Source organism: Gorilla gorilla, chromosome 7 (assembly GCF_029281585.2).
Source record: "Gorilla gorilla gorilla isolate KB3781 chromosome 7, NHGRI_mGorGor1-v2.1_pri, whole genome shotgun sequence".
NCBI classification, from domain to species: Eukaryota; Metazoa; Chordata; class Mammalia; order Primates; family Hominidae; genus Gorilla; species Gorilla gorilla.
Window position 1 is genome coordinate 147237121 of NC_073231.2, and position 24681 is coordinate 147261801.

Below are 24681 nucleotides of genomic sequence, written 5' to 3' on the forward strand. Positions count from 1 at the left end.
CACTGCCACTGAAATCAGGGCACCGAGGGGATGTGAGGTGGCCCAGAGAGCATCGTTCCCCACACTTACTCTCTTCCTAGATGTATACTCCTGCACCCCGCTTCTGTTTACCTAACTAACCACTAAACAACAAGCTGTTTTTTGTTTTGTTTGACCCTCAGGGCTTGAGGAGGATTCAAAAGGACAGTCATAAAGACATCTACTTCTGCGCAGGCAGAAGCAACGCAGCACTTGACAGCCACCGTCTTGTGGGTCTTCCCAAGAGCCCTGTGAGGTTGGAGCTATTACTATGACATTTATAGACGGGGAAACTGAGACCAGGAGAGGTCAAAGTGTGCAGCCCAGTGATGGGGGCTCAAGAGCTGCTGCTGGTGCCATTAGCCCACCCATGCCCTCCATGGCTGGATCTAGGTCCCCCAGCCTGGGCCCCTCCTGTAGGGCCCTGCTGGGCTGGAGGAGGCTTTCCAGAAATCCACTTAACGCTGACCTCGTCTTTGTCCTCCTTGGAGCTAATCTGCTAATCCTGCCAGCCCCAGTGGGCCTCACCACTGTCTAGATCGTCCTGCATGGTTGGCATCCCTCTCCAACAATCCCCCACCTGCTGGGGGCCTCCTCCTGGCCATGCCTCCAGGGCTGGGCAGGTCCAGTGACTGGGGTAGGTGTAGCTGGGATTCTTTCTGTGGAACATACCTCAATCCTGGGGGAGATTCTGGAGTCTGGAATTCAGGAGACTGGGCCTGGCTTCTGACCCCACCTTTTCACGGCTCAGCCATCATCTCTGAGGCCCCGTTTTCTCCTCTGTAAAACACGATCACTTTGAGCTCTCTTCCGGCTATGAAATCCCAGGATTCTCCCCAAGCCTGTTCATGCCCGGCCCATTCCACTCACAGCAGCTGGACAGCTCTGGTTTCTCCGTGCCTGGGTTTGAATCTTGATTCTGCTTTTGCTTAGCTTCTGCTTCCTAATCTGCAAAATGGGGGTGTCAGGGATTCCTCTGCAGGGCTCAGTGTGGACTTGGTGGGTGGGTGTAAGTCCCTGGCGTGTGGTCAGCACTTGGTGAATGTCTGGGAACTGAAATGAATCCAGCATGGAGGAGCCTCCTCCTTTGCTCCCAACTCCCTGCAGGATGGTAAGAGCGTGGGGAGGAAGGAGACTCCAGCCTCTTGGGAGCCCACTCACCCCAGCAAATTTGGGTGGCTGGGATAGAAACCTCTCTGAGATTTTGGGCAGGAGAGGAGGAAAATAGCATGAAACAGGCAGGGGGTGTTGGTGCTGCTCAGGCTAGATGAAGCCAAACATTTATTTATTAATGCTTTTTTTTTTTTTTTTTTTATCTTTTTTGAGACAGGCTCTGGCTCTTTCACTTAGGCTGGGATGCGGTGGCGGGATCAGGGCTTACTCTAGCCTTGACCTCTTAGGCTCAGGTGATCCTCCCACCTCAACCTCCAAGCTGGGACTATAGGAGCATGCCACCACGACTGGCTAATTTTTTATTTTTTGTAGAGATAGGGTCCCACTATGTTACCTAGGCTGGTCTTGAATTCCTAGGCTCAAGTGATTCTCCCGCCTCAGCCTCCCAAATTGCTGGGATTATAGTGTGAGTCACTGTGCCTGGCCTTAAGCTAAACATTTAAAAAATAAGAATTAAAATGCAGCCACAGTGAAATGGGAAGGGGCTGCTTTTACAGGTGCTGAACTTCCAGGCAATAGAAGCACTTAATGGGGGTTCCCTTTTTCCTAGGACCTCAAAGCTGGAGCACCAGGGATGTTGCCTTGACCTTCCCATGTGTGGATTTCCGCTTGAACACACCAAGTACAGGACACCCTGTTTAGTGACTAAATGTGGGAATTGCACCAGCTTTACTCCCAACTTGCTGGGCAATCTTCGGGAGGTGCTGACCTTCTCTGTGTCTCATCAGCAAAACAGGGAGAACACTAGCTCTCCCAACATGGGCTGTGTGAGGACTAAATGAGCTGATGAGCTCAGATTTGAACCTGGGTCTGCAAGTTTATGTCCTCTGAGCCATCCCCACCCCTGCCCTTAAGGACCAGGGGCCTCTGGACACCATCAGCTTGCCCACCTGTCCAGGATTTGCACACAGCTGCTCTGTGCCAGATGCTGGGCACTGTGGACAAACCAGGTGAGGTGTGGACCATGACCTGTGTTGTCACTGATTGGGGGACTTTCTGGCAGAGTGGAGAGTGCAGTGGGCTGAGAGACAGGATGGCCAGTGGAGACTGAGCTCTCAGAGGCGGCGGCAGCTGATGGGGACCATGCAATGGGAAGGATGGAGGCCCTGGGATAGTCTGCGGTGAACTTCCAGGCAGAAGGAACAGCAGGTGCAAAGGCCCTTAGCTGGGAAGGAAACTCTGGGTTGGAGGAATAGCTTGCAGGCGCTCCGAGAGAGGCTGGCAGCCAGGTGGCAGGGAGGCAGCCCAGTCAGGTGGTCTTGGGACAGTGTAGGGTCTCTGGCCTTCACCAGTGAGGTGGTGCCTGGTGACTTTTGCAGAGGAAGGCAGCTCTCACTCCCATCTTCCCGGGGTCCCTCTGGCTGCTGAGGGTGGATGGGTGGAAAAGCATCTTTCAGGGAAGCGGAGGCAGGGCTGGAGCAGTTGAACATCTGACTGGGCCAAGGGTCCAGGGACTGGCATGGAACAGGGCTGGGTGGGTGAGGCCGCCTGGGAGACCCCAGCTTGCCTCTGTTTCCCCCTGTACTGGGGCCTCCTGCGTGAACCAGCACTGGTTTTTCCAGTAACTGGAGCCACAAGCCTCCCTAGGAACGGCTGACCCATAAGAGGACGTTCTCAAGGTCCCCAAGGGCTAGAGGCTGAGATGCCGCCTTCGCCTGGGCGGGCCTCGCAGCCTGAAGGCACGCGGTGGTGCAGCTCGGGCAGGCCCCGTCCACACGCCTCCCCGCTCTTCTGAGCACCACGCGTCCCGTGGGCTCCCTACCCGTCCTGATAACACGGCGGTCCGGGGGCCTCGAAGCCGGTCTGACCCCAAGTACCCGGGCCAGGTGGCTGCTGTCTTGTCGCCCCAGCCCATCTCCTCAGCCAGCCCGCCTGGCGGCACGGGACCCAGCCCCAGTCGACTTAGGGGGAAACTGAGAACTCCAGAAGTTTCGTGAACTCCCTGGCTTCGTCCGCATCCCGCCCTCTGCCTCTTCGCTCGGGCTTCAAAACTGCCCCTCCGACGCCCGCCTGCCCCAGGTCGACCTGGCCTATGCGCCCGGCAGGCACAGGCGCCAAGGTCAGTCCCCGAGGCCGCCCGCGCGGCCGGAGCCGCCTCCTCCCAGCCCAGGAGCGCCCTCGGGGGCGGCGGGCGCGCGGCCGCGGCGTGGGGAGCGCTCCCATTGGGCCGTGCCCCCACGTGACCCAGCGGGTCCGGCGCGCGCCCTAAGCCGGTGGAGCCGCGGCCGCGCCTGTGCGCGAGGGCGCGCGCGTCCCGAGCCCTCCACCCGTCGTGCCGGCGCCGCCGGGACCGCCAGGTCAGTCTCCTCCGCGCCCGCTCGGGGCGGGGGCGCGCGGAGCTTTGTGGAGGCGCGTGGGGGGCCGTCCGCGCGCGAGCCCGCCGCCCGCTCCGGGCACGGCTTCGGGGCCGCGCAGCCGGGAGGGCCGCCGCCTTCCCCCTGCCCGCGCGTCCCGGGACCCTGCGCCTGGCGGCCGATCCGGCGGGAACGTGGGCCTGGAGGCTGCCACGTGCCAGGGCCGAGCCTCAGGAGGCCGCTGTTTCCCCAGGCGAGCCACAGAACACCCCTGGCTGGAAGGGGGTGACCCGCTCCCGTTTCTGGGTGCGCGGGAGACCTCCTACCCTGAGTTCATCCTGCCCAGGGTCCCGCCCAGGATCTGGGTCTGCCCCCATTCACGGCCCAGTTTCCTCAGCTGCACAGTTTGGGGGGCTGGAACCCCACAGCCTTCCGTGCCTCCAGGGCAGGTCGTAGATGTCAGTGGAGGTCAGGGGGAAGCAGAGCGTCAGGTCTCAGGCCGGGTGGAGTCCGCCTCAGACCATACCAGTGTTGGGACTCGGGCGGCGCCTCAGCCCTCCAAGCACACCCCGGTAGAATCAGGTCAGCAGCCTTGATCCACGTGCCTCAGGGATTAAACGGGTGACTCCTGACACGCCCCTGGGCAGCTGGTGGCCCAGGGGTGGGGTGGTGGCATGCTTAGCTCCAAGTGGGCAGAGCAGTTTCACCCTGCCGGTTCCCGGAGGGAAGCCCTTTATGAGGGAGGCTTCCCTGGCCCTCTGTGATAGCGGCTCCAAGGGCAGCGTGAGGTTCAGGCTAGCTGGTCACAGTGTGTGCCCGGGCACCCTCAGCCAAGACAGAAAGGCACGTGCTGCACCCCCCCCCCCCGCCTGCGGGCTCTGGGGTGTGCCCCGCACACGATGGTGGGTGTTGGGCATCCACCTAGTCTGTGGACCCTGGGGGCCCTGCTCCCAGGATGGAGCAGTGTCCTCGGCTGCAGACCAGAGGAGGTCACTGAACACAGGGTGCCTGTGGCCTTGCACAGACAGAAGCCGCCTGGCAGCCCTGTTCAGAGCCGTGCTTCACTGAGTTCCTGCAATCCTCCCAAGAAGTTCGTTAACCCCATTTCTCAGATGAGGAGACTGAGGCCCGCAAAGGTGGAGTTGGTGCAGCCCCTAGCCTGCGGGGCTAAGCAGAGCCTTGTTGTTCCCATCTGCAAAGGGGGCATTGGAGATGCTGTAAATGGGGGGCCCCGAGCCTGTCACCTGAGTGGAATTAGGCATTGGGGATCTCCCCATCACCATGCCGGCCCCCCTCTCTGTGGTTACGAAGGAGGAGAAGCTGCCCTGTGTAGGAATTCCTGGGCTGTTTCCAAATAGCCCCGCTAGGGAGCTGGTCACCCCTCAACACCCCCAACGTGTTCTCCAAGCACTTACTCTGTGCCAGGCCCAATGCCGGACTGGAGATGGGGCATGGCTGGCTGGCTGAGCGGGGCAGGTTGCGGACAGGCCCCCGCAGGCAGTCGGCGTGATGGGAGAAAATGCAGGCGGGGATGAGATGCAGCCTCCAGGTGGTTTCTTCAGCTGCCTGCTCCTCTCTGCCTTTGCCCTCCTCCCGGAAGCTTGTGCTGGCCACTGGAGTAAGGCTGGGGGCCTCAGCTGGTCCCCTCTCTGTCCCAAGTACCGGCCCAGAACATGGTGAGGGTGGCTGGCTGATGCAGTCAGGCACTGGACATGGGAGGCAGGAGGAAGGCCGGGAGGTGGGCAGCTTTCTCAGACGAGTGGGCAGTTTGGATGGCGAGGAGGTCTTGGAGTCACCATGGGTGGCTGGGCTCAAAGATGACATGAGGGCATGCTTAACAGACACTTAACCAAATCCTGAGTTGGCATTGGCCAATTTCTGTGGTGTAACTACTCCCAAGCTACACAGACGTGACTTTACTGGCTGAGGACTTGGGCAGAGGTGCACACAGTCAGCCTGAGAGGGGGGCATAAGCTGATGTGAGCCCTCCCTCTCACCGCCAGGGTGGGCAGAGTGTCCGCTGGTGCCCAATGCCTATGCACGTGGCCTCCTTAGGGACTTACATCCAGATGGTGGTGATATAGCTTGGGGAGGCCTCTCCCTGGTTGGCAGGTCCTGGCGAAAGGGTGAGTTAAGTGGAAAGGGTACCAGGCTGGTGTCCAGGTGGCATTTGGCCAGAGGGGCTGAGCTGGGAGCTCCTGGGCCTGGGGCTGGCAGACAGTAGTGATTTTTCGCCCCCCAAGACCTTGGGCTTGCTTTGTTCCATGAAGGTCCCAAACCTGACCAAAGGCTGTAACCAGATGGTCACTGTCCCAGACCACCCCAGGGCGCTTTCTCACCTCGAGAGCACCGCTTCTCCCCACCTCCACCCTGGCTACCCTTGCTGTCACCTACTCCCTCTGGTCCCTGGCACCCCTCCCTGCCCGCAGTGGTGTTTCCTAGCAAGTGCAGCAGCCCGAGGCTGGGCTAGAGGCAGGAGGGCCTGGGAGGCTGGGCTAGAGGCAGGAGGGCCTGGCTTCCCAGTGTCTTGCTGGATACTTGGCTTCTTGCCCCTCCGTTTCCACACCTGTAAAATGGGAGCAATGACAGGTCTTCCTGGCAGGACAGTGGTGAAGCTTGGTCACACAGGTGAACATGTGTGAGGTAAAAAAGACTTCCCATCCCTCCTTCTGACCTGGACCGGCTTGCAGGACCCATAGGCAGGGACCTGGGCAAGGTCCCAGGGCCGATGAGCCCCGCCCTCTCTGCACAGTTCAGAGTTGGGTGGGAGTGGCCGTGGGCCGCAGGTGGAGGTTCAGAGTTGGGTGGGAGTGGCCGTGGGCTGCAGGAGGAGTTCAGAGTTGGGTGGGAGTGGCCGTGGGCTGCAGGAGGAGTTCAGAGTTGGGTGGGAGTGGCCGTGGGCTGCAGGAGGAGTTCAGAGTTGGGTGGGAGTGGCCGTGGGCTGCAGGAGGAGTTCAGAGTTGGGTGGGAGTGGCCGTGGGCTGCAGGAGGACTTCAGAGTTGGATGGGAGTGGCCGTGGGCTGCAGGAGGACTTCAGAGTTGGGTGGGAGTGGCCGTGGGCTGCAGGAGGAGGTACTGCACTTTGCACAGTTACGTGGTCGGGTTGGCATCGCCGCCGCCTGACTTCGGCGCCCCGCAAGTGGGGTGTATGCGGTTGGGGGCGGCCCAGAGTGTGCCCCATGCCTGCCAATCGGGTAGGCCAGCCTCCCTGGAGAGAGGGGGCCTCCCCGAGGTGGGACGGGGACAGGGACGGGTGCTTCCTTCCACCCAGGAGCCTGAGCAGAGGGTGGAGGGTCCTGGCAGCTACCTACGGCAGCTGAGAGCTGCGCTCTTTAGCCGAGCGGTATCAGGGCTACGTGGACACAGCCCGTGCCAGTGTGGGTGGGGCACGAGCTGTGGGTTCCGATGGCCCAGTAGGCGTTCACCTGGCAGAGAGGGTGCACGTGTCTCCCCTCCTCGGGGCGCCTCAGGTCAGGACCCTGAGAACCTCACTTATCCTTTGAGCTGTGCCAAGGCTGTTGTACAAAAGACAGTTCAGAAAATAAGAACAGGCTGTTCCTCCCAGCTGACGGTGTGGCCCTAAGGACCCCTAGGTGGGGCATCGCTTCCCGCCAGGCACGTGTCACTCAGTCTTGGGCTGCTTTAGTGGCAGCCTCCTGGTTTGGAAGCAGAACTGAGGGTCAGGGATGACCACATGGCTCAGGGCTCAGCTGGGGTCCTAAGAGTGGGCCCTCAGGTTTACCTTCCTCCTGGAGGGGAACTGGGGGCCATCGCCCAGTGCACACCCACTTCCCCTTAGGTGCGTGGGCCACCCTCCCTCCTGCAGCCCCTGTTTATCTACCTGGGGTAGGTTCGTGGACGACCCCTCCCTCCTGCAGCCCCCGTTCATCTACCCGGGGTAGGTGCGTGGGCCACCCCTCCCTCCTGCAGCCCCTGTTCATCTACCCAGTGGGGATGTCCCCCGGCTCCTCTCCTGGCATCTTCCCGGGATGTAGGGGTGCTCCCATGCCCCCCGGCTCCTCTCCTGGTGTCTTCCCCAGATGTAGGGGTGCCCTCATGTCAGGGTTTATGCTTCTAGAAGGAGTGGAAATGCAGCACAGTCATTGCTGTTGCCTGCCAAGGGCCACCCTGGCTGGGGACAGATGGGGCTGCCTCCCCTCTCCCACCCTGTCCTGGCCACCTGCCCCCGCCAACCCTGCCACTGGCTCAGAGGAAGCAGGCCTAACCTGATGTGTAACCCCCACCCCTGCCGTGACTGTAACCCCGTGCCATGTGAAGGTGGGGCTCCTTGGCAGTGCCTGGTGATCGTGGTACAGCCAGAACCGGCCCCATTATCTGGGCTGTGGGTGCCATTAGTCAGGACCGTGATGGACTCATACGTAAAACTTGATGCATTTTAACTCCCTTCATCCTAGAGGATTGAGACCTCTGGGGTAAGTGTTCATATTACCGTCCTGCCCTAGAGCCAGGGAAGGACCCTAGGGGAGAAGTGGCGTGCCACGGTCACTGCTGGGAGGAGAGCAGGAATTTGAATGCTGGCCATGCCTCCTTTTTGGGGAAAGGTCAGTAAATGGGCAGGGGAGGGTTCTGGTCATTTGGGTGATGGTGCCAGTGGGGTGAGCAGCTCCAGGTCATCAGGTGGTATGGAATCTGGCCCCGGGCAGCCCGTCCAGCATTCCTCTCTCACCGAGCCCACAGCCCTGGAGCACCTACTGTGTGCCTGCTCTGGCCCACTGGGAACAGGACAGTCCCGAGCCCTGCCCCGAGGAGCTGGTGCCAAGTGGAGCAGCTGCACCACAGGCACACGGGGGACAAAGGGCACCGCTGATGATTTGGCCAGGAAGAGATGAGGTGGGGATGGGGGCTACAGGGTGGGGAGAAGGTGGCCTCGGGAAGGGCTAGCTTGGCCACGCCAGCTTGGTCATGTCACCTTCTGAGTCTCAGTGTCCCCTTCTCACGTGGGACAAGACCACGCATAATCCGAGGGGCTGCATGTGTGGAGCCGACAAGCTGACGTGCGGGTCCTGAGTGCACTGAGCCCGCTGGGGTTCCAGACACAGTGGATGAACGATCCAGGGAAGGAAACAGCCTGGGCTGTGCTCTCTGGGACCTGCCCTTGAGCCAGGTACTCCTGTGGGAGGGTAGCCGGGCTGGCTGGGGGCCTGGAGCCCATAGCCTCTCCTCCCTTGCTGTTTTCCCGGCCAGGGAGGAAGCCAGGCTGGAAGACCCCAGAGGACTAGGGGGATGAACGCAGGTTGATCTGTGTTGAATGTGGCTCTAGCCACCTCCTCAGGGCCAGAGCGGCTCCTGAAGCAGGAGTGAGAGCTGTGTTACACGCAGGGAAGCCGGGGCTCGGGGAAGGTGGCTGCCAGGGTGTGCAGGGCTGTGCCAACCCCATCCTGGTGGGTCCCTGTGACAACAGGACAGGCTGTCTGCCCATTGTACAATGAGAGGCTGATGCTCTGTCACTTCATGAGGTCACACAGGCTCCAGGCAGTGGGGGCTCTCTGAAGGAGGTCCCAGTGACCTGAATGGAGCCCCCTGGGTGGGCTGGAACTTCTTCCTGTAAGGCCTGTCCTGGGTTGGGGTTGGGTGGGAGAGGGCAGGAGTCCTGCTGGGAAGGGCCTCTGCCATGCCCAGCTCCTACCACAAGTACAGAACAATGACAGCTCCACCACCTGGCTGCCCCACGCTGGGCACATGCTCCCCGCTGGCCTCAGTTGGGAGTCCAGTGAGTCAGGAGGTGAAGGTGGGGTGCACATCCCCTGCAGACCCTCACAAGGCAGGTGGCGGGGCGGGTATTGGGCATGAGAACCCTGCCTTGGGGCCTGAGTGCCTCAGTGGCTATGGAGCCTGGTTTCGACCTCTTTGGGACCAGTGTTCTTGTCCATAAAAGGCAGTGATCTTTCTGGATAGTTCAGTGAGATTCTGTTATCTTTGCCCATCAGAGCTGGAAGGGAGTTGAACAAAATGTTTTGCAGAAATTGGACCTGAGTTGGGCATTGCTCCTCCTGCTGCCCCTGGTTCTGAGGGCTTGGCACCACTAGCCCGCTCTCTGTCCAGGGTCGGCCCGGCTCCTGCCTTTATTATGTGTGAGCCTCGCTGTGTGTGGCTCAGTCCTGGACGGGCCGAGACCTGGATGCAGGACCGTGGACAGTCAGCGCAGGTGGAGCAGGGAGGGAGGCGTCTGCCTGAGGCCTGCTTGGAGGTGCCTAGGCTGGAGCCCTTGGCCCTGGAAGATGTGGTCAGGGCCCAGTGGTGTTGGGATGGCCAAGAAGAGGGCCCCTGTGCCTTCTGCCCGGGGCTTGGCTTAGCCAGTGCTCAGGGTTTATTTGCTGGATGAGGAGTGGAGTGGGCCAGTGGGGCCCAGGTCTCCTGCTAGGTGACCCTCAGAGGTGGGTCATCCCTTGGAGTCTCTGCTCTGCACTTGCCAATAAGAGGCTGGACCATTTGAGTGGTTATAAGTTGGGGAAGCACTCCCTGATTGCTTGGTTCTGCTTGAGGCACAGCCTCCAACTCCCAGAGATTCCAGCACCCCTGCAGGAGCCAGCGTTGCTGATGTGGGCAGACGGGCGTCTGGGAACCCCCTAGACTCAGCATACTAGGGTTCAAGTCCCTGACTCCCATCCTGGGGCATGAAGTGGCAGGAGCCAGGGAATGTTCTAGAGTGAGGTGGTGAGGTGGAGCAGGGCCTGCGGGGATCAGATTTCCCTGGGGTGGGGTCCTGGAAATGGGGCATCAAGAGGAAGTCTCTAACCCTGGGAGTTGGAGGGTCTCGGGTCCATGGCTGAGGGTGGATGTGCTAGAACTGGACTCTGGAACCTGAAGACCCCCGGATGAGGGTGCTCAGGGCCTGGCTGGGGAGACTCTTGCCTTGTTCTCCCCAGTGTCCGGGCCTGGGCTGCCCAGGGGACACTTCAGTTGATGACGTCATTGTCCAGGAGGCTTTTCTCTTGGACCTCAGTTTCCCCTTCTGCAGGATGGGCTGGACCCACTCTGTCTAGCTCTACCACCCCCTAGTCCCTCTGGGGAGCTGCAGGAGCCTGTTCCCACGGCCTCGTCCTCACCCGCCACGGAGACCTCGAAGCCAGGCCTGGCCCAGCTAGAGGAGGTGACGGGTGGCCCTGCCCTGTCCCTGTCCCCATCTCAGTCCCCTTCCCACGGGACCGGTGCTCCCGGCTGCTCTCCTGGCCCTGGGTCCCTCCTGTGACTCAGGCTTCCTGGAAGAGGCTCGGGAGGGCTCGGAGGATTCCCCGCCACCCCACCCCGGGTTTCTGCCCGCCTGCCTCAGGTCCCTGTCACCACCCCTGCTGTGGCACACGGTGTGCTTTACCTGCTCATCCACTCCGCCCTTGCCCCTAGAGCGGGTGCCTCTTACTCCTGGCACCCCCACTCTGGCATCTTCTACTGATGCCTGGAACGCTGGCCCCCTCCTCTGGCTCGCCTGGTCCTGGGGCCCCTGCCAAGGCAAACATCTTCTCCTTTAATCTCCCCGTCCTGGGTCAGCCACAGAGGCCCTTCCTCCCGGGCTTTGCTTCCCTCTGGCCAGCTGCCCAGAGGTCCATCTGCTGGGAATTGCCGTGTGGAGCTCAGGGGGTCCCTGGGGGTGCCCGGGGCTCCCGGCTGCCCCTCCCCTCGGTGGCCTCCCTGTCCCCTCCGCATGGCCCTAGGGAGCTACAAGGCCTGGCCCTGGCTCTGCCGACTCTCCCTGCTCCTGCCCTTTCTGGGCCTCCGTTTTTGTGTCTGGAGAATGGGGAGCCTGGGGGAGACCCCGGCCCCCACAGCAGATGGGTGGGATCAGGACAAAGTCCTGGCAGCTGAGCTCCAGCCACTTGAGCCAGGCTGCTTGCTTCTGAGTCGGTGACTGCAGTGGATGGACGGGGTCCTGGTGGCATGCCCTTTACTCTCTTCCAGGCCTGTGATCTGGGGGAGGGCTGTCCATGGGTGCCTCAGTTTCCCTACCTGCCAGGTTGTGTTCTTGGGGCAGGCTGGGGATGTGCAATGGCAGCACTGCGGGACCCACAAGGAGCTCACATGGGGGAGAGGCAACATTTGAACAACGCTTCAAACATTTAATTATTGTTTTCTCTTTTTTGAGACGGAGTCTCACCCTGTTGTCCAGGCTGGAATACAGTGGCGCGATCTCAGCTCACTGCAAACCTCCACTTCCCAGGCACAAGCGATTCTCCTGACTCAGCCTCCTGAGTAGCTGGGACCACAGGCATGCGCCACTATGCGCAGCTATTTTTTGTAGAGATGGCATTTCACCATGTTGGCCGGGCTGCTTCTCCTGGACTCAAGTGATCCTCCTGCTCCAGCCTCCCAAAGTGCTGGGATTACAGTGTGAGCCACTGCGCCCGGCCCACCACTGTGCCCGGCCTGCCTCTGCGCCCGGCCCACATCTGCGCCCGGCCCACCACTGTGCCAGGCCCAAACGTGGTTATTGTTTTAGTCACACATTTGGTGATGTTCATTATAAAAATTCAAACAGCCTGGGAAATACACGGCTGCAGTAGCTCTGGGCTTCTGCTTCATTTCACAAGAACCGTGCCGGCCTTGGGTGCTGTTTTACAGTGTCACTTGAAATTTCCCTGGGTGTTGACTGGGGTCCTCTCCCGATGGCACCCTTGGACCCTGGTCTCTGGATCTGGTCAGATGCTTGTTTATTAACCAGCCATCCCCCCACCCCCATGATGGGCTCTCCTAAGTGAGGCCATGGACAGCCAGGATGTGTGTCTCGGCACCGGGGTGAGTCTTTCTTGGCCCACTGGCAGAACCCTGGGTCAGATGGGAGGGTTGTTGGTGCCCGGCTGTGTGTCTGCCAGCCCCTTCATCCCTATCCTGGCTGCTGTGTAGCTCCTGCCTCCCCATAACTCTTGGGGGCTGCCCGGGTCCACACTGGCCCCGTGGGGATGGCAGTAGGCAGAGAGGGGTGGTCCTGACCCCAGAGAAATTGCATGGGTGAGTAGGACTTGTAGGAGATGGCAGTTCCCTTCCTGGAGCATGTGTCCCCAAGACTTAGAGGTCGTGGTGAGGCAGGAAGCAGGTAGTCAGGGTGGGATTTTGGGAGGAGATGGCATCACAGTACGGAGGGAGTCATGCACGAGGCACCAGGAAGGGGCAAGCCGGGTGAGGACAGGCTCCTCCTGGGGACCCAGGACCTGACGGAACGGCATCACTCTTAATGGCACCGTCGCGAGCCTCTTCTGGGCCAGCAGCCGGAGCTCACCCAGGGCACATCCTTAAACCTCAGGGTCCCCTGGTGGCAGCTGCCATGGTCGTCCTGTTTCCCAGGGAGGGAAGCTGGTGTCTGAGGCTGGCACTCTGCTAGGTAGCACAGTTGGGGAGTGGCAGTGCTGGGATGGAAGACAGACAAGCTGGCACCTGCACATCTGCATGTCCTGTCGTTGAGATGACCTCTAGCCAGCCAGCTCATCTGCTCCTTTGCAGATGAGGCCAGAGAGACGGGAGTCTCCGGTGTGGAGGGGAGGGCACTGGGTTTGGTGGGCTGGCCCTGGGGTAACTTGCCTGCCTGTGCTTCAGTGTCCCCCTCTGTAAACGGGGTGTGACGTTCCCCCGGCCATGTCGGAGGCTCCGAGAGGGCAGCGGGTCCATCTCAGCAGATGCTCTGCTGACGGATGCTGCTGGCTGGCCCCTGCTCCCACCCTCCCCTCCTTTGGTGGCCTCCCTGGGCCGGGCTGTTCCCACGGCTGCCCAGCCACAGGAAGCCATCTGGAGGCCTTGTTTACCCCTCCCCCTGGCCTCCCTGGCAGGAAGTCACCGGAAGGGCCGTCCCGAGGGGCCCCGGGCCTGTGAGGACAGCCATCGGCTCAGAGGTCTGTGCCGTGGAGTCCCAGGATAGCATGCGGGGGCAGGGAGCTCAGAGAACAGCAGGTAGAGTGGGGCTCCAGGGCACTGGAGCACGTGGGCCGGAGCATGGGCAGAACCATTTACCGAGCGCATCCATCTGTCCATCCACACAGTCACCTACCCCTCCCCCGCTGTGGCCCCAGCAGGGCCCAGTCCCATGAAGCTCACAGTCTCAAGGCATGGACGAGGCCACTCCAGCTTCAGCCCAGGGCGGCCCCGTGATGCCAGGGCCATTCCTCCAGCTCCCGGGATCCCACACCTCCCCTGATATCACACAAGCCACCCTGGGTCGGGGCTGGAGGAGGAGACCTGGGCAGCAGCTAGGGTGTCCAGGAGAAGGGAGTTGGGGAGAGGGGTGCCAGCAGAGGGTGCAGCCTCTAGAAACATTGGAGGCCGCCCTGGGTGACAGGTCTGAGGCTGCAAGGTGTGGGTGGGGCAGGTGAAGGGAGAGGTGGGCAGGCACAGCTGGCGGGGGCTGAAGGCATGGATGGGGTCGACCAGTCGGGGTACTTGTGGCCCTGCAGAACCCCTCTCTCCACCACCTCCTCCAGCCCTCTGGCGCCCTGCTCAGGGAGGGCTCCCCCAGATAACCCTGTAGGTCTGGACCCTCCTGGAGTGGGCTCAGGGGCCTGGGTTTCCACTCCACAGGATGGGTCCAGCTGCCCCGGCATTTGTGGCAGCCCCAGTGCCCACTGACAGGCCTGAGTGTAGCTGGCTAGGCCCAGGGCCTTTCCCACGGACACTGCCAGCAGGGACTACCTGGCCCTAGGGGGATCTTTGACCTCCGTGGGGCCTTGCGCCCTGTGTTCTTGGCGGCCTCGCGCCTGTCCCGGCCTCCTGCCTTCAGGAGCTGGGTGGAGTGGGGGCAGGCAGCCCTGCCCCCGCCCACATGGGGAGGCTGAGGATTGGCCCTTCCGCCTCTGGCTACCGCTCTTCCCCTCCCCCATACCTCCTGCTCCCCTTTTTCCTCACTTTCACCCCACCCCTCCCCCCTGCTTCCGCTTTCTCATCCCTTTAGAAGGTGCCTACTCATGATCGTCTTGGGTAAAGCCCTCCCTGAGAGTGTCTTGGGGTTTTGGGCCTGGCAAGCATCCCCAGCCTCCCCTGAAGAGGAAGTGAGCGTGAGAACCGGGGCTTTGGCGGATCCAGGTGCCTGCGGGCAGCCCGGGGGCTTGTTTGTTGGGGGCCTGGCCAGCGGGCCGGTCCAGAGCAGGAATAGATGTCTCAGGAGGGTCCCTGGCTGGTCCCAAGCACCTCCTGTGTGCACCAGGGCCGCTGTTCTTCCGTCCAGCCTCCCAGCAGCCCTGGGGTGTGGGTGCCCCTGATTCGGAGGGAGTGACGGGACTGAGGGTTAGCCAGCTCCCCAGGTCAGAGACGCAGAGCCCTGGGCCAACCCCAGGATGAGCCCCATCAGCCTCTCCTTCCTGACTCATTCAAGATAGTAAGTGAAAGAGGGCATGCAACCAGCACGCAGCCCCAGAGGAAAGGCTGCAGCGGCCTCGCGCGGGGCCAAGGAGGCTGGGCACCGTGTGTGCCGCGGCACTGCCCTCCCTGGTGTTGCCGATGCTGCTGAGATGGGAGAATGTTGTGGGATTCTAGGGGAGGCTCTGGTCTGAGAGTCCCGAGCCTGGGGAGATGGCCTGGCTGGGCCCAGGCTGGCCACAGGGGCACCCCAGACTTTTTTCCTGGGCATGGTGTACAGTAAGTCCTCACATCACATCATAAGTTCTTGGAAGCTGCGGCTTTAAGCAAAACGATGCCAGTTTTAAGTGAAAATTGGTTTAAGGACACTAGTGTTCCCATAAGTTGATAGAGATAGATAAGAGTTAAGTTCCTGCCAGGTATTTCTGGTCACAAAAACGTCACCAGGCTTCCAATGAAGACCCCAAACACTTCTAATATTAAACACTGAAGTAAATGTGAGCTACACATACATGTAAGAAAAGTGAATTAAACAGGGAAGAGAATTGCTTCCCCAGCTTTCCGTGGGTCAGTGAGTGGCAGCGGAACACACATCTCACAGCAACCGTGGTCGGGAGCTCCTCCTGCCACACGCACTTCAAAAATCAAATGATCACAAATGTGGCGGCTTCCTGTATTGCCACGCATTCATCTGACTATGTCTATTTGACGAATTTTTATTTTGCAATAATTTTTATTCATTTATTCATTCATTTTCCAACCCACTAATTCCAGTGCAGGGTCATGAGTGGCTGAGCCTGTCTCAGCAGCTCCGGGCACAAGGTGGGACCTGACTCTGCTCAGGACACCATCCCCTCGTGGGGCACACTCCCATGCACAGCCACACCCACTCAGCCAGGGCCACGGCGACACGCCTGTTCACCGGATGTGCACAGCACTGGGGTATGGGGGAACCGGAGGACAGGGAGAAAAGCCACACAGACTTGGGGAGCTCGTGCACACGCCACGCAATGGCCCTGAAAGGGAAGCGATTTTTTTTTCTCGTCAGCGTTATCACAAAACCACGTTGAAAGCAACAGTGTTATTTGAGGAGCTGCTGTACTTGACGGACGGTGCAGGACAAGGTGGGCCCTCTTCGGGGCCTCTGCGCCTCTCCCCGTTTCAGGGGGTTGGGGTAGAAACTGGATCAAGGATAGGGGACTCTCATAGGATTGGAGGGGCCATTGGGGCAGGGCCCCCCAGCAGCTGAGGGCCTCTCTCCCCCTGTCCTGGGGTCCTGGGGTCTCTGGCCCCCATGAGTCCAGCTCCTGATTGCTCTGCCAAGTTTGCTGTCATGCCAGGAACTAAGCCTTTCTCCTCGTGAGCTCTCTTGCACCCACAGTATAGCCATGGTATTCAGTAGGTGCCCAGTAAGTGTGGGCTGGTGAATGGGCCTCCAGGGAGGTGGGATTTGGATGGACAGAATGGACGGGTCCTTGGGAGGTGGTACTGAGTCAGCAGAGGCTTGGGGGCAGAGCATCTCTGCAGAGGCAGGGGCTCCATCCTCAAGGACCCCCTGAGGGCCTCCAGGAGGAGGCAGCCATGGGGTGCGTGGGGAAGTAGGAGCGGCAGCTCTGAGTGAGCTTGTCCCAGCTCTGAGCTCCCTCCCGCACCTACCTGTCTCCACTGTGGGGGCCACACAGCCTTTACATATAAAGGGCATGGAGCAGTGCCTGGCACTCAGGCTGCCAGTACCACCAACTGGCAGCACTCATTGGGCACTGACTGTCTACATTGCCAGGAGTGTTCAAGAAGTAATTTAAACTGCCAGAAATCCTCATCCCACGGCGTTAACTGACACCTGCTTTGGGCCTGACCCTGTGCCTGATCCTGGGGACCTGGCATGGGTCAGTCAACACTCCCTGTCTGCCGCCCACAGTCCATGACAGGGACAGACAAGTCACGAACAGGGCTGCAGGGGCTGACCCAGGAATAAGCAGGACCTCTCTGGGACTGTTTAGGGCTTTGGCCCCCTGGTGAGGGAGCAGCGAGGCTGTGGGGACCCAGGTCCCTTGGGCCTTGCATGCCTGGCTCCTGATCCTGTGGGCCCCATGCAGAAGTGGCCCCCAGTTCTTTCTGGGTGCTTGGCATGTCCAGTCTTCCTTGGGGGCTCCCCAGGCAATTTTGGCTAGACACCCAGCAGACGCTCCTTCCTCCAGGCCCCCCAACCTCTGGGTCCCTGAGGTCGGAGCCAGTTTTCCCCAAGACCACCCAAGCAGTGACTTTGGGTCCACCCACAGATGCCCTGGTCACTGTGTTGCTGGGAGTGCTTGGGTGACAAGGAATGGCTGCTGGCGGGTCTTCCTTTCTTCATCCTCAGCATCCTCATCCATCACTGGGGATGCTTGTCTCTGCCTTACTCCCACTCACAGGACAGTTGAATATGTTCACACAGCCACTGAGCCAGCACCTGCTGTGTACGGTGCCCATTGAGAACCAGAGAGCCGAGGGTGGAGCTGTGGCCGGGCTCTTGTCCTGTGTGGGGAGAGAGGCTGACAAGCTTTGCCAGAAGGGGGACAGATGATCCCTACTGTGTGTGGGGGACAGAGGACAGGTCTCGGTGGCTAGCAGGAGGAACAGGAGGATGCTGAACCTGAGATCCGAGTGGTAAGAAGGGGCCAGCACCGGACGATGTGGGGACAGAGCATGCTCCTGGCCTCCAGCACAGGCAGTGCAAGGGCTCGGAGGCAGGACTGTGCTTGGCAAGTTGCAGGAACAGCTGGGAGGCAGGTGAGGCTACAGCAGATGAGGAGAGGGGAGTGGTAGGAGGTCAGAGGGCAGGGAGCAGCTCGCGTGGGGCCTTTAGGGCAATAAGGATTTTTGGCTTTCCTGAGTGATGTGGGCACCACTGGGGGCTTTGAGCAGAGGGGGCTATGATCTGACTTAGGTCGAGGACACTGGTGGGGGCAGTGGTGGGGATACCCAGGATGCCAGATGGGTATCCCAGATTCTTGGTGACCCTCGGTAGCCCCTCTGGGCGGTGGCTTTAGGCATCTGGGCTCAGGTGTCACCATTTCACTTGTCGGCCACCCACGGCTGCTTCCTGCCCCATCTGGGGATTCCGGGGACTTTCCATTTCCTCACCTTGCACTTGATTCTGTGATGTGCCTGGACTGGGGATTGTGGAGGCCTGTCTGTGCCCTGAAGCACTTCTGAGAAGCCGGGGAGCAGTTCCCTGGGGTTTCCCCTGGGAAGTCCTGCCGTCCTCTTTCTGCTGCCACCCAGAGCCCGCCCTTTCCGGAAAGCAGTTCCCTGGGGTGTCCCCCTGGGAAGTCCTGCCCTCCTGCCTCTGGCCCTTGCTCAAGCCGCGCCCCCATCTGGATGCCCACTTCTTCCACTCTGCTCTGTTGGACCAATTAGGCCAGCTCTGGGGATGTGTGACCCCAGTGTTTGTGATCAAACGGGGCCCAGACTCATTGACATCCTGCGTGAACTATAGTTTTGGTAGAGGTGCAAGTGGATTCTGTGCGGCACAGAAGATGGCGAGTGGTGACGGCTGTGTTGCCTGCATGCCACCAACAGCCCGCCTCTTCTTTCCATCTTAATCCATCTTGCCAGCTCTCAAGGGCTGTAGGCACTTCGCCCTGAATCCTCCTCTGAGCCGGCTTTGCCTCCTGCCGTTCCCACTGAGCGAATTAAATAAGTCTTTGCCCTGTGCCCACTGTATGTGCAAGGTCATGCAGGTTATGCTTTGAACTTCCAAAAATGCGCTCAGAAATCTTTCCTGTCCTCTAAGGCCCATCTCTGATGCCACCTTCACCTTCTGGATTCTCTCCAGGGGAGGAGGTCAGGCCCTTGGGAGGTACCCTTTGCCCTCTCTGCTGGGGATCCTGGAGAGTCCCTCCCCAACTCCCCTGGCCACTGGGACCTCTCTTCCTCCCTGACCTGCCCAGCATCCTCCCTTGGCAGCCTGGCACAGCCCGGACAGAACCTAGAAGGTGTGGATTCTGCCTGCCTGCCCTGTGTCCCCACAGTCCACATGCTGGCCTGGACTCTCAGGCCTCCCCACCTCCAGTCTCTCTCCTGCCCTCTCCATTCCTTCACACACGTGGGCACAAAGCTGGGGCTCCCATAAGGGTGCATCTGGTAGGACCTCAACCTCCCGTACCCGATGGGGTCTTGGGAGAACAGAAGTTGTGGGTGATGGTTAAGGTGTAGCCCTCTTCCCAACCTTGCACAGCCCCCTGGCTCAGTCCCTGAGGGTAAAATTCAGACAGAGCTGGAAATGACCCAAATGTCCATCAGCTGAGGATAAACGAAATGTGGCAGGCCCATAGAGTAGAACAAGCTTGCCCAGCCCGCAGCGCGGCCCAGGACGGCTTTGAATGTGGCCCAACGCACATTCATAAACTTTCTATTTTTTTTTTTTTTTTTTTTTTTGAGATGGAGTCTCACTCTGTTGCCCAGGCTGGAGTGCAGTGGTGGGATCTTGGCTCACTGCAACCTCCACCTCCTGGGTTTAAGTGATTCTCCTGCTTCAGCCTCCCAAGTAGATGGGATTACAGGTGCCCGCCACCACACCCAGCTAATTTTTGTATTTTTAGTAGAGATGGGGTTTTGCCATGTTGGCCAGGCTGGTTTCAAACTCCTGACCTCAAGTGATCCACCTGCCTCAGCCTCCCAAAGTGGTAAGATGACAGGCGTGAGCCACCGTGCCTAGCCAAATTTGTAAACTTTCTTAAAACATCATGAGGTTTTTTTTGTTGTTGTTGTTCATCAGACATCATTAGCGTTAGTGTATTTTATGTGTGGTCCTAGACAATTCTTCCAGCGTGGCCCAGGGAAGCAAAAAGATTGCACACTCCTGTAGTAGAATATAGGTGGCCAACAGGTGGAGCGGGCACAGACTCAGGCTGGGCCGTAGCTGAGCCTTTACAACACCAGGAGAAGCGAAAGGAACCAGGCGCAGAAGGCCACGTGGTGTGTGAGGCCATTCACAGCAAATGTCCTGAACAGGCAAGGCCACAGAGACAGAAAGCAGACTTGTGGTTGCCAGGGGCTGGGGGAAGAGGGGTGGAGTGACTGCTGGTGGGAGGGGGTGATGGAAGTGTTCTGGAATTAGTGGTGATGATTACACAGCACTGTGAATATATTAAAAACACTGAAGGTTACACTTTAAGATGGCTAAAATGACTGGGCCTGGTGGCTCACGCCTGTAATCCCAGCACTTTGGGAGGCCAAGGTGGGCGGATCACCTGAGGTCAGGAGTTTGGGACCAGCCTGGCCAACATGGCGAAACCCTGTCTCTACTAAAAATACAAAAATTAGCCGGTTGTGGTCGTGGGCGCCCGTAATTCCAGCTACTTGGGAGGCTGAGGCAGGAGAATTGCTTGAACCCCGGGGGGCGGAGGTTGCAGTGAGCTGAGGTCGTGCCACTGCACTCCAGCCTGGGTAACAGAGCGAGACTCTGTCTGGAAAAAAAAAAAAAAAAAGACTAAAATGGTGGATTTCATGTGTTATGAATTTTATCTCAAAAAATAAATTAGGATAGCACCCCCGCCTACACAGACTCTGTCCTGAGCAGCTCTCAGAAGTCCGTAAAATAGGGTGAAAGTGTCGTTGCCCTGCCCCTGGGTTCCCAGTGCTGTGGGGAGGTCACCAGCTGCTGGGGAACAGAGGGATGCTGGCACCCACCCAGGGCTCAGGGCAGGGCAGGAGCTTGGTGTGCGCTAGAGACTAGAGTAAGAAGGCCCTTCCCCAGCCCTAACAGAGTGCCTTGCCACTGGGGAGTTGAGTGAAGGCACAGACAAGGTTGTGAGGTACCCACGCTGCCGTGTAGCATCACCACACCCTGATGTGTATAACCTGTTTTCTTTGCTCATCTGGGTGGACTGGTGGGGCATTTGATTCTGGAGGGTGGGGTTCCAGTCTGCATGGTTCCCTGGGGATCCCTGGCCCCAACATGAAGGCAGTGTGGCCTGAGGGCCTCTCAGTCCCCAAGGTGCTGACCCACCACTGCCTTCCCGAGTCCTCCCTGGGCCCTGCTAGGGGAGGCCTGGGAGCTGCAGCATCCAACAGGCCCGTGTGAATGGCCTGGCCACAGCACTGCCAGACAGGGCAAAGTTCCTGGCCCGGGGCTGTCTCTGAGCCCTGGAGCTGGCGGGGTAGGGATCAGCTCCTGTGAGCTCCCTCCATCCCCAGATCCACCCTTCAGGTCCAGGGCTATTTGGTGGCAGCTCCTGGTGGGGCAGGGGGATGGGAGCCTCCATCTGTGGACCCGGCACCCAGTCTGCCTGCAGGCCTGGTGATTGTGGCCCGACCTCCTGCCCACCCCTTCTGGGCACCATGGCGATGCCCAGAGCCCCTGAGGGGCTGTGCAGGCAGGGCATAAGATGGCAGAGGGCTCCACGTAGCCCCTAGGCTGGCAGGATGTGTTCTGAGCTGAGGTCCTCTGGAAAGCGCCTGTGGATTTCTGGCCCCTCCCTGGTGTGTTCCCCACCTGCCTGCTGAGCCTTCAGATGCCTGGGAGAGCAGGTCTCCCTTAGGTCCGCTGGTTCTGATGGTTCCCCTCCTTCTCTCCTGGGAGCTGGGCAGGTGCTCAAAGTGGGCAGTGCAGGCTGCCCAGCGTGCCCAGCTCCCAGGATGCACCATGTGACCCAGGCCTCCTCCTGCCCTGCTTGAGCTGGCGAGGGGCCGTGGCTGGGTGCCCAGCGGTGCCTGCGGGGGCCCACTCCCTGGGGCAGTGCCTGCCTGCCACCCACCTGGGCTGGGCATCCAGTCTGGCCTTGGCTGTTGTCATGGCAGCCAATGCCTGCAGCCGGGAGCTAAACTTGCTACCCTCAAGCCACTGTCACCACGACTGTGACGAACATGGGGACATACAGCCTGGGTCGGGGAGGTGACCAGGCCTGGCTCTGCCCAGCCCCTGCTGCGGACGGTCACCGCGGTCACAGCCCACATGGCCTGCCTGCCACCCCCTCATGCCATGGCCTGGGCTGTCTGAGGTTCCGTGACAGGGATGAGGCCCCAGGATCACAGAAGTGCCCACAGCCACACAGATGGGCAGGAGTCGGGAGGCCCCGGCCCCCAGGCTCCCAGCCAGACTTGGGGAGTGGGGCTGGCCCAATCTGGAGTTGCCAAGGTGGGGTTCGGTGAGGCACCATTGTTGCTAGTGCCTGGTTTCAAAAACATTCCAGAAATGCCCTGCTGGCCACCTGCCTGGCTCTGAGGTCCCCACATCTGTGGAGGAACAAGGGCTTTAAGAAGCCCTGCGGGGAAGAAGCCCCATCTGCGCAGGCTCCCCTGAGGGTTCTGAGGCACCTGCTGGGAACTGTGGTCTTCTTGGGGCACTCGGTGTCCTCACAGCCCCTGTGGGTACCTGGCAAAGTGCCAGTGTTCCAGGGACTCAGGCGAGGCCTCTTGGAAAGGGTAATGTCCCTCCGATCCCAGGAGAACACCAAGGGCAGGTCCATGAAGGACAGCCTTCCAGTGAACCCATGCTACAGATGAGCACACTGAGGCACAGAGGACAGCCTTCCAGCGAACCCATCCTACAGATGAGCACACTGAGGCACAGAGGACAGCCTTCCAGCGAACCCATCCTACAGATGAGCACACTGAGGCACAGAGGACAGCCTTCCAGCGAACCCATCCTACAGATGAGCACACTGAGGCACAGCGAGGTTGAGGGATGTACCCATCACACAGCTCACAATGGGGAGCCAGGAGGGGAACCAGGTCACACAGCCCTGTGTGAGGACAGTGGCCATGGGCTGAGCAATGGCCAGGCCTCGGGGGTGGAAAGGAGCTGTCCCCTCCCCTGGACCCCAGAGAACCCACCTGCCTTGGCTTTGAGCTGAGCTTTGAGCCGGGGTCACCGGCTGAGTCTCGCACCCTCTCTGAGCTTCAGGTTCCCCATTTGTCAGATGGGGAAGGCCAAGACCCAGGGTAGATGGAGCCCGAGTCAGTGCTGGCAGCACTGGCGTCGTGGGCTGGCGAGGCGTGGGGCACCTCTGTGTGCATGGGGTGGACTTGTGTGTGCCTAGCAGCCTCCCTGCCACAAACCACCCTCCTCCCGTATGCCAGGGTCACAGGAGCTGAAGACAGTGGCCGAGCCCTGCTTTTTCTGCCCCCTCTTGATTGTTTCAGGGACGAGGTCTGGTTCTTTGTCAACCCAAGTGCCCAGCACAAGGCTTGGCATATGGTGGTGGCCTGTAAAAGCCAGTGGTGTGACTATGAAACTAATCCACTCATAGCACTGCACATGCTTTTTGGGAGGGAGATGGCTCAGAGAGGAAAGGCCATCAGCACTGGTCCCCCCAGTAGGATATAGGCACATGGGGAACCTGCGGGCCCCTCCAGCCCCTCCACCGTGTGTCCTGGGGGTAGCCCTATCCCGCTGGGCCTCAGTGGCGCCGTGTGCACTGGCTCTGGGGGTGCCAGGCTGCGTCTCACCGTCGGGCCAGCCCAGAAATAGCTGTGACCTTCCGCAGCCAGCTTGGCAGCGCTTGGGGCCAAGAGGCCTACGTGCATGCCGGCTGAGTCCCCTCACCGTGCGGGGCTGGCTATTTTGGACGTGGCCTCCCGAGGCCAGGTCAGAGCTCTTTCCCGCGGTTCCTCAGGCCCCTCTGACGTGCGTCCACTAGAGCCTTGGCCAGTGGCCCTGGCTAGCTCCATGATCTCGATCCCCCTTCCTGTCCCCCTGACCCCACGGGCCCTGGGTGGCACAAAGGAAGGGATCCCAGGGACTGAGCACAGGGTGACCGCGCCTGCTGGGGCTGACATGGAGTGTAGGGCTTGGCTGTTTTAAGAAGAAAATGCAGAGAAAGTGCCCACCCTGGGTAGGCCCTGAATCCTGTCTCAGCCTCTCAGAATTCTCGCTGACTGCACAGCCTGAGCCTCGGTTTACTCATCCACAAAATGGGGTGATGGGCGCCTTCCAGGACTGCTCTGAGGACGGACATGGGCATTGCCTGTGCTGAGGGCACCATGCGAGGCCACTACCCAGAGGGGTTCTTGGGCCTTCTCCGCCTTCCATGGGACTGGACACTGGGTTCAGGGAGGGGCGTCATGGGTATATGGGGGTGGTGCCCTGGGCAGTGGCTAAGCGTGGGCTCTTCCTTTTCTGTGACACAGCAGAGGTGTACATGCCTGCTGCCCTGTCCAGGGCGTCTGGGTATGGTGGAAGTGGCCCCAAGGTCCAGCCACCCTCAGGGACCACAAGCTTCCTGGACACCCTGCTGACAGGGTCCCACTGTGGAGGAACAGGCCGGCCCAGCTCCCCACCTCCCAAGTGAGCACGGGTGGCTGGGTGGGCGTGAGGGATTGGCTTCCCTGCTAGAGGGCAGAACTCCTGTTCCCGTGAAGGTGCTGGGTGGGGTGTGACTGCTCCTGGGTTTGGGGTCAGGCATGCCAGGAACAGCAAGCAGGGGCTGCCTGCCTGCCTAGTGCTGGCTGCATGCTCATGGCCCTCAGGGCCCTGTCCCCTGGATGGTCCAGGGGTCCCGAGGAGGAGCCATGGCCTCTTCTCCGTGGAGAGGGCCTGTGGGCCCAAGGCCTGGCTCCATCCAGGCAGGCACATGGAATTCAGCCAAACTCTGGATCCTTTCTGCAGAGCAGGCTTAGCTTGAGCCCTCCCACAGTGAGCGCGCCCACTGCCCACCCTGCCCTCTCAGCCTCTGCGACAACTCTGTGGGCACTGCCAGGGGCAGTTCCTGTGTGTTCTCATCTGGTGATGGGTTCATAATTCCCATGTTGTGCGGGTGACTAACAAGGTCTGGGAGCTCAGGAGAGGGGCCCAGAGGCACACAGCATGCACGGGACAGTTTCGCAGTTCCCAGGGGGCACCTGGGGTGGAGGCTCAGCCAGGCCCAGTGGGCTCAGAGCTGGCCTCATGCCCTTCCCCCGTTGTGGACCACTGTGGGG

General features: G+C 60.3%; 1 protein-coding gene and 1 long non-coding RNA gene across 4 annotated transcripts in view; one reads left to right on the forward strand and one right to left on the reverse strand.

Moving 5' to 3' along the window:
* Positions 1 to 615: 615 nt before the first annotated feature.
* Positions 616 to 3281, reverse strand: LOC129523964 (uncharacterized). Of its 2 annotated transcripts, XR_010135058.1 has the most exons (4): positions 2954 to 3281; positions 2082 to 2555; positions 889 to 966; positions 616 to 798 (listed from the first exon to the last, which is right to left on the reverse strand). It is a non-coding gene; the product is annotated as an uncharacterized lncRNA (long non-coding RNA). The 2 variants fall into 2 exon arrangements; XR_008667599.2 differs by having other exon boundaries at positions 2082 to 3281.
* Positions 3282 to 3377: 96 nt separating this feature from the next.
* PTP4A3 (protein tyrosine phosphatase 4A3) overlaps positions 3378 to 24681 on the forward strand; it is a 45618-nt gene continuing 24314 nt past the window's right edge. The window contains exon 1 of one of the 2 annotated variants that reach the window (XM_063709551.1): positions 3378 to 3488. The gene's annotated coding sequence lies outside the window, so the exon portion shown is untranslated. The remainder of the gene's footprint in view (positions 3489 to 24681) is intronic. The other variant, XM_055348027.2, reaches the window with a different exon arrangement.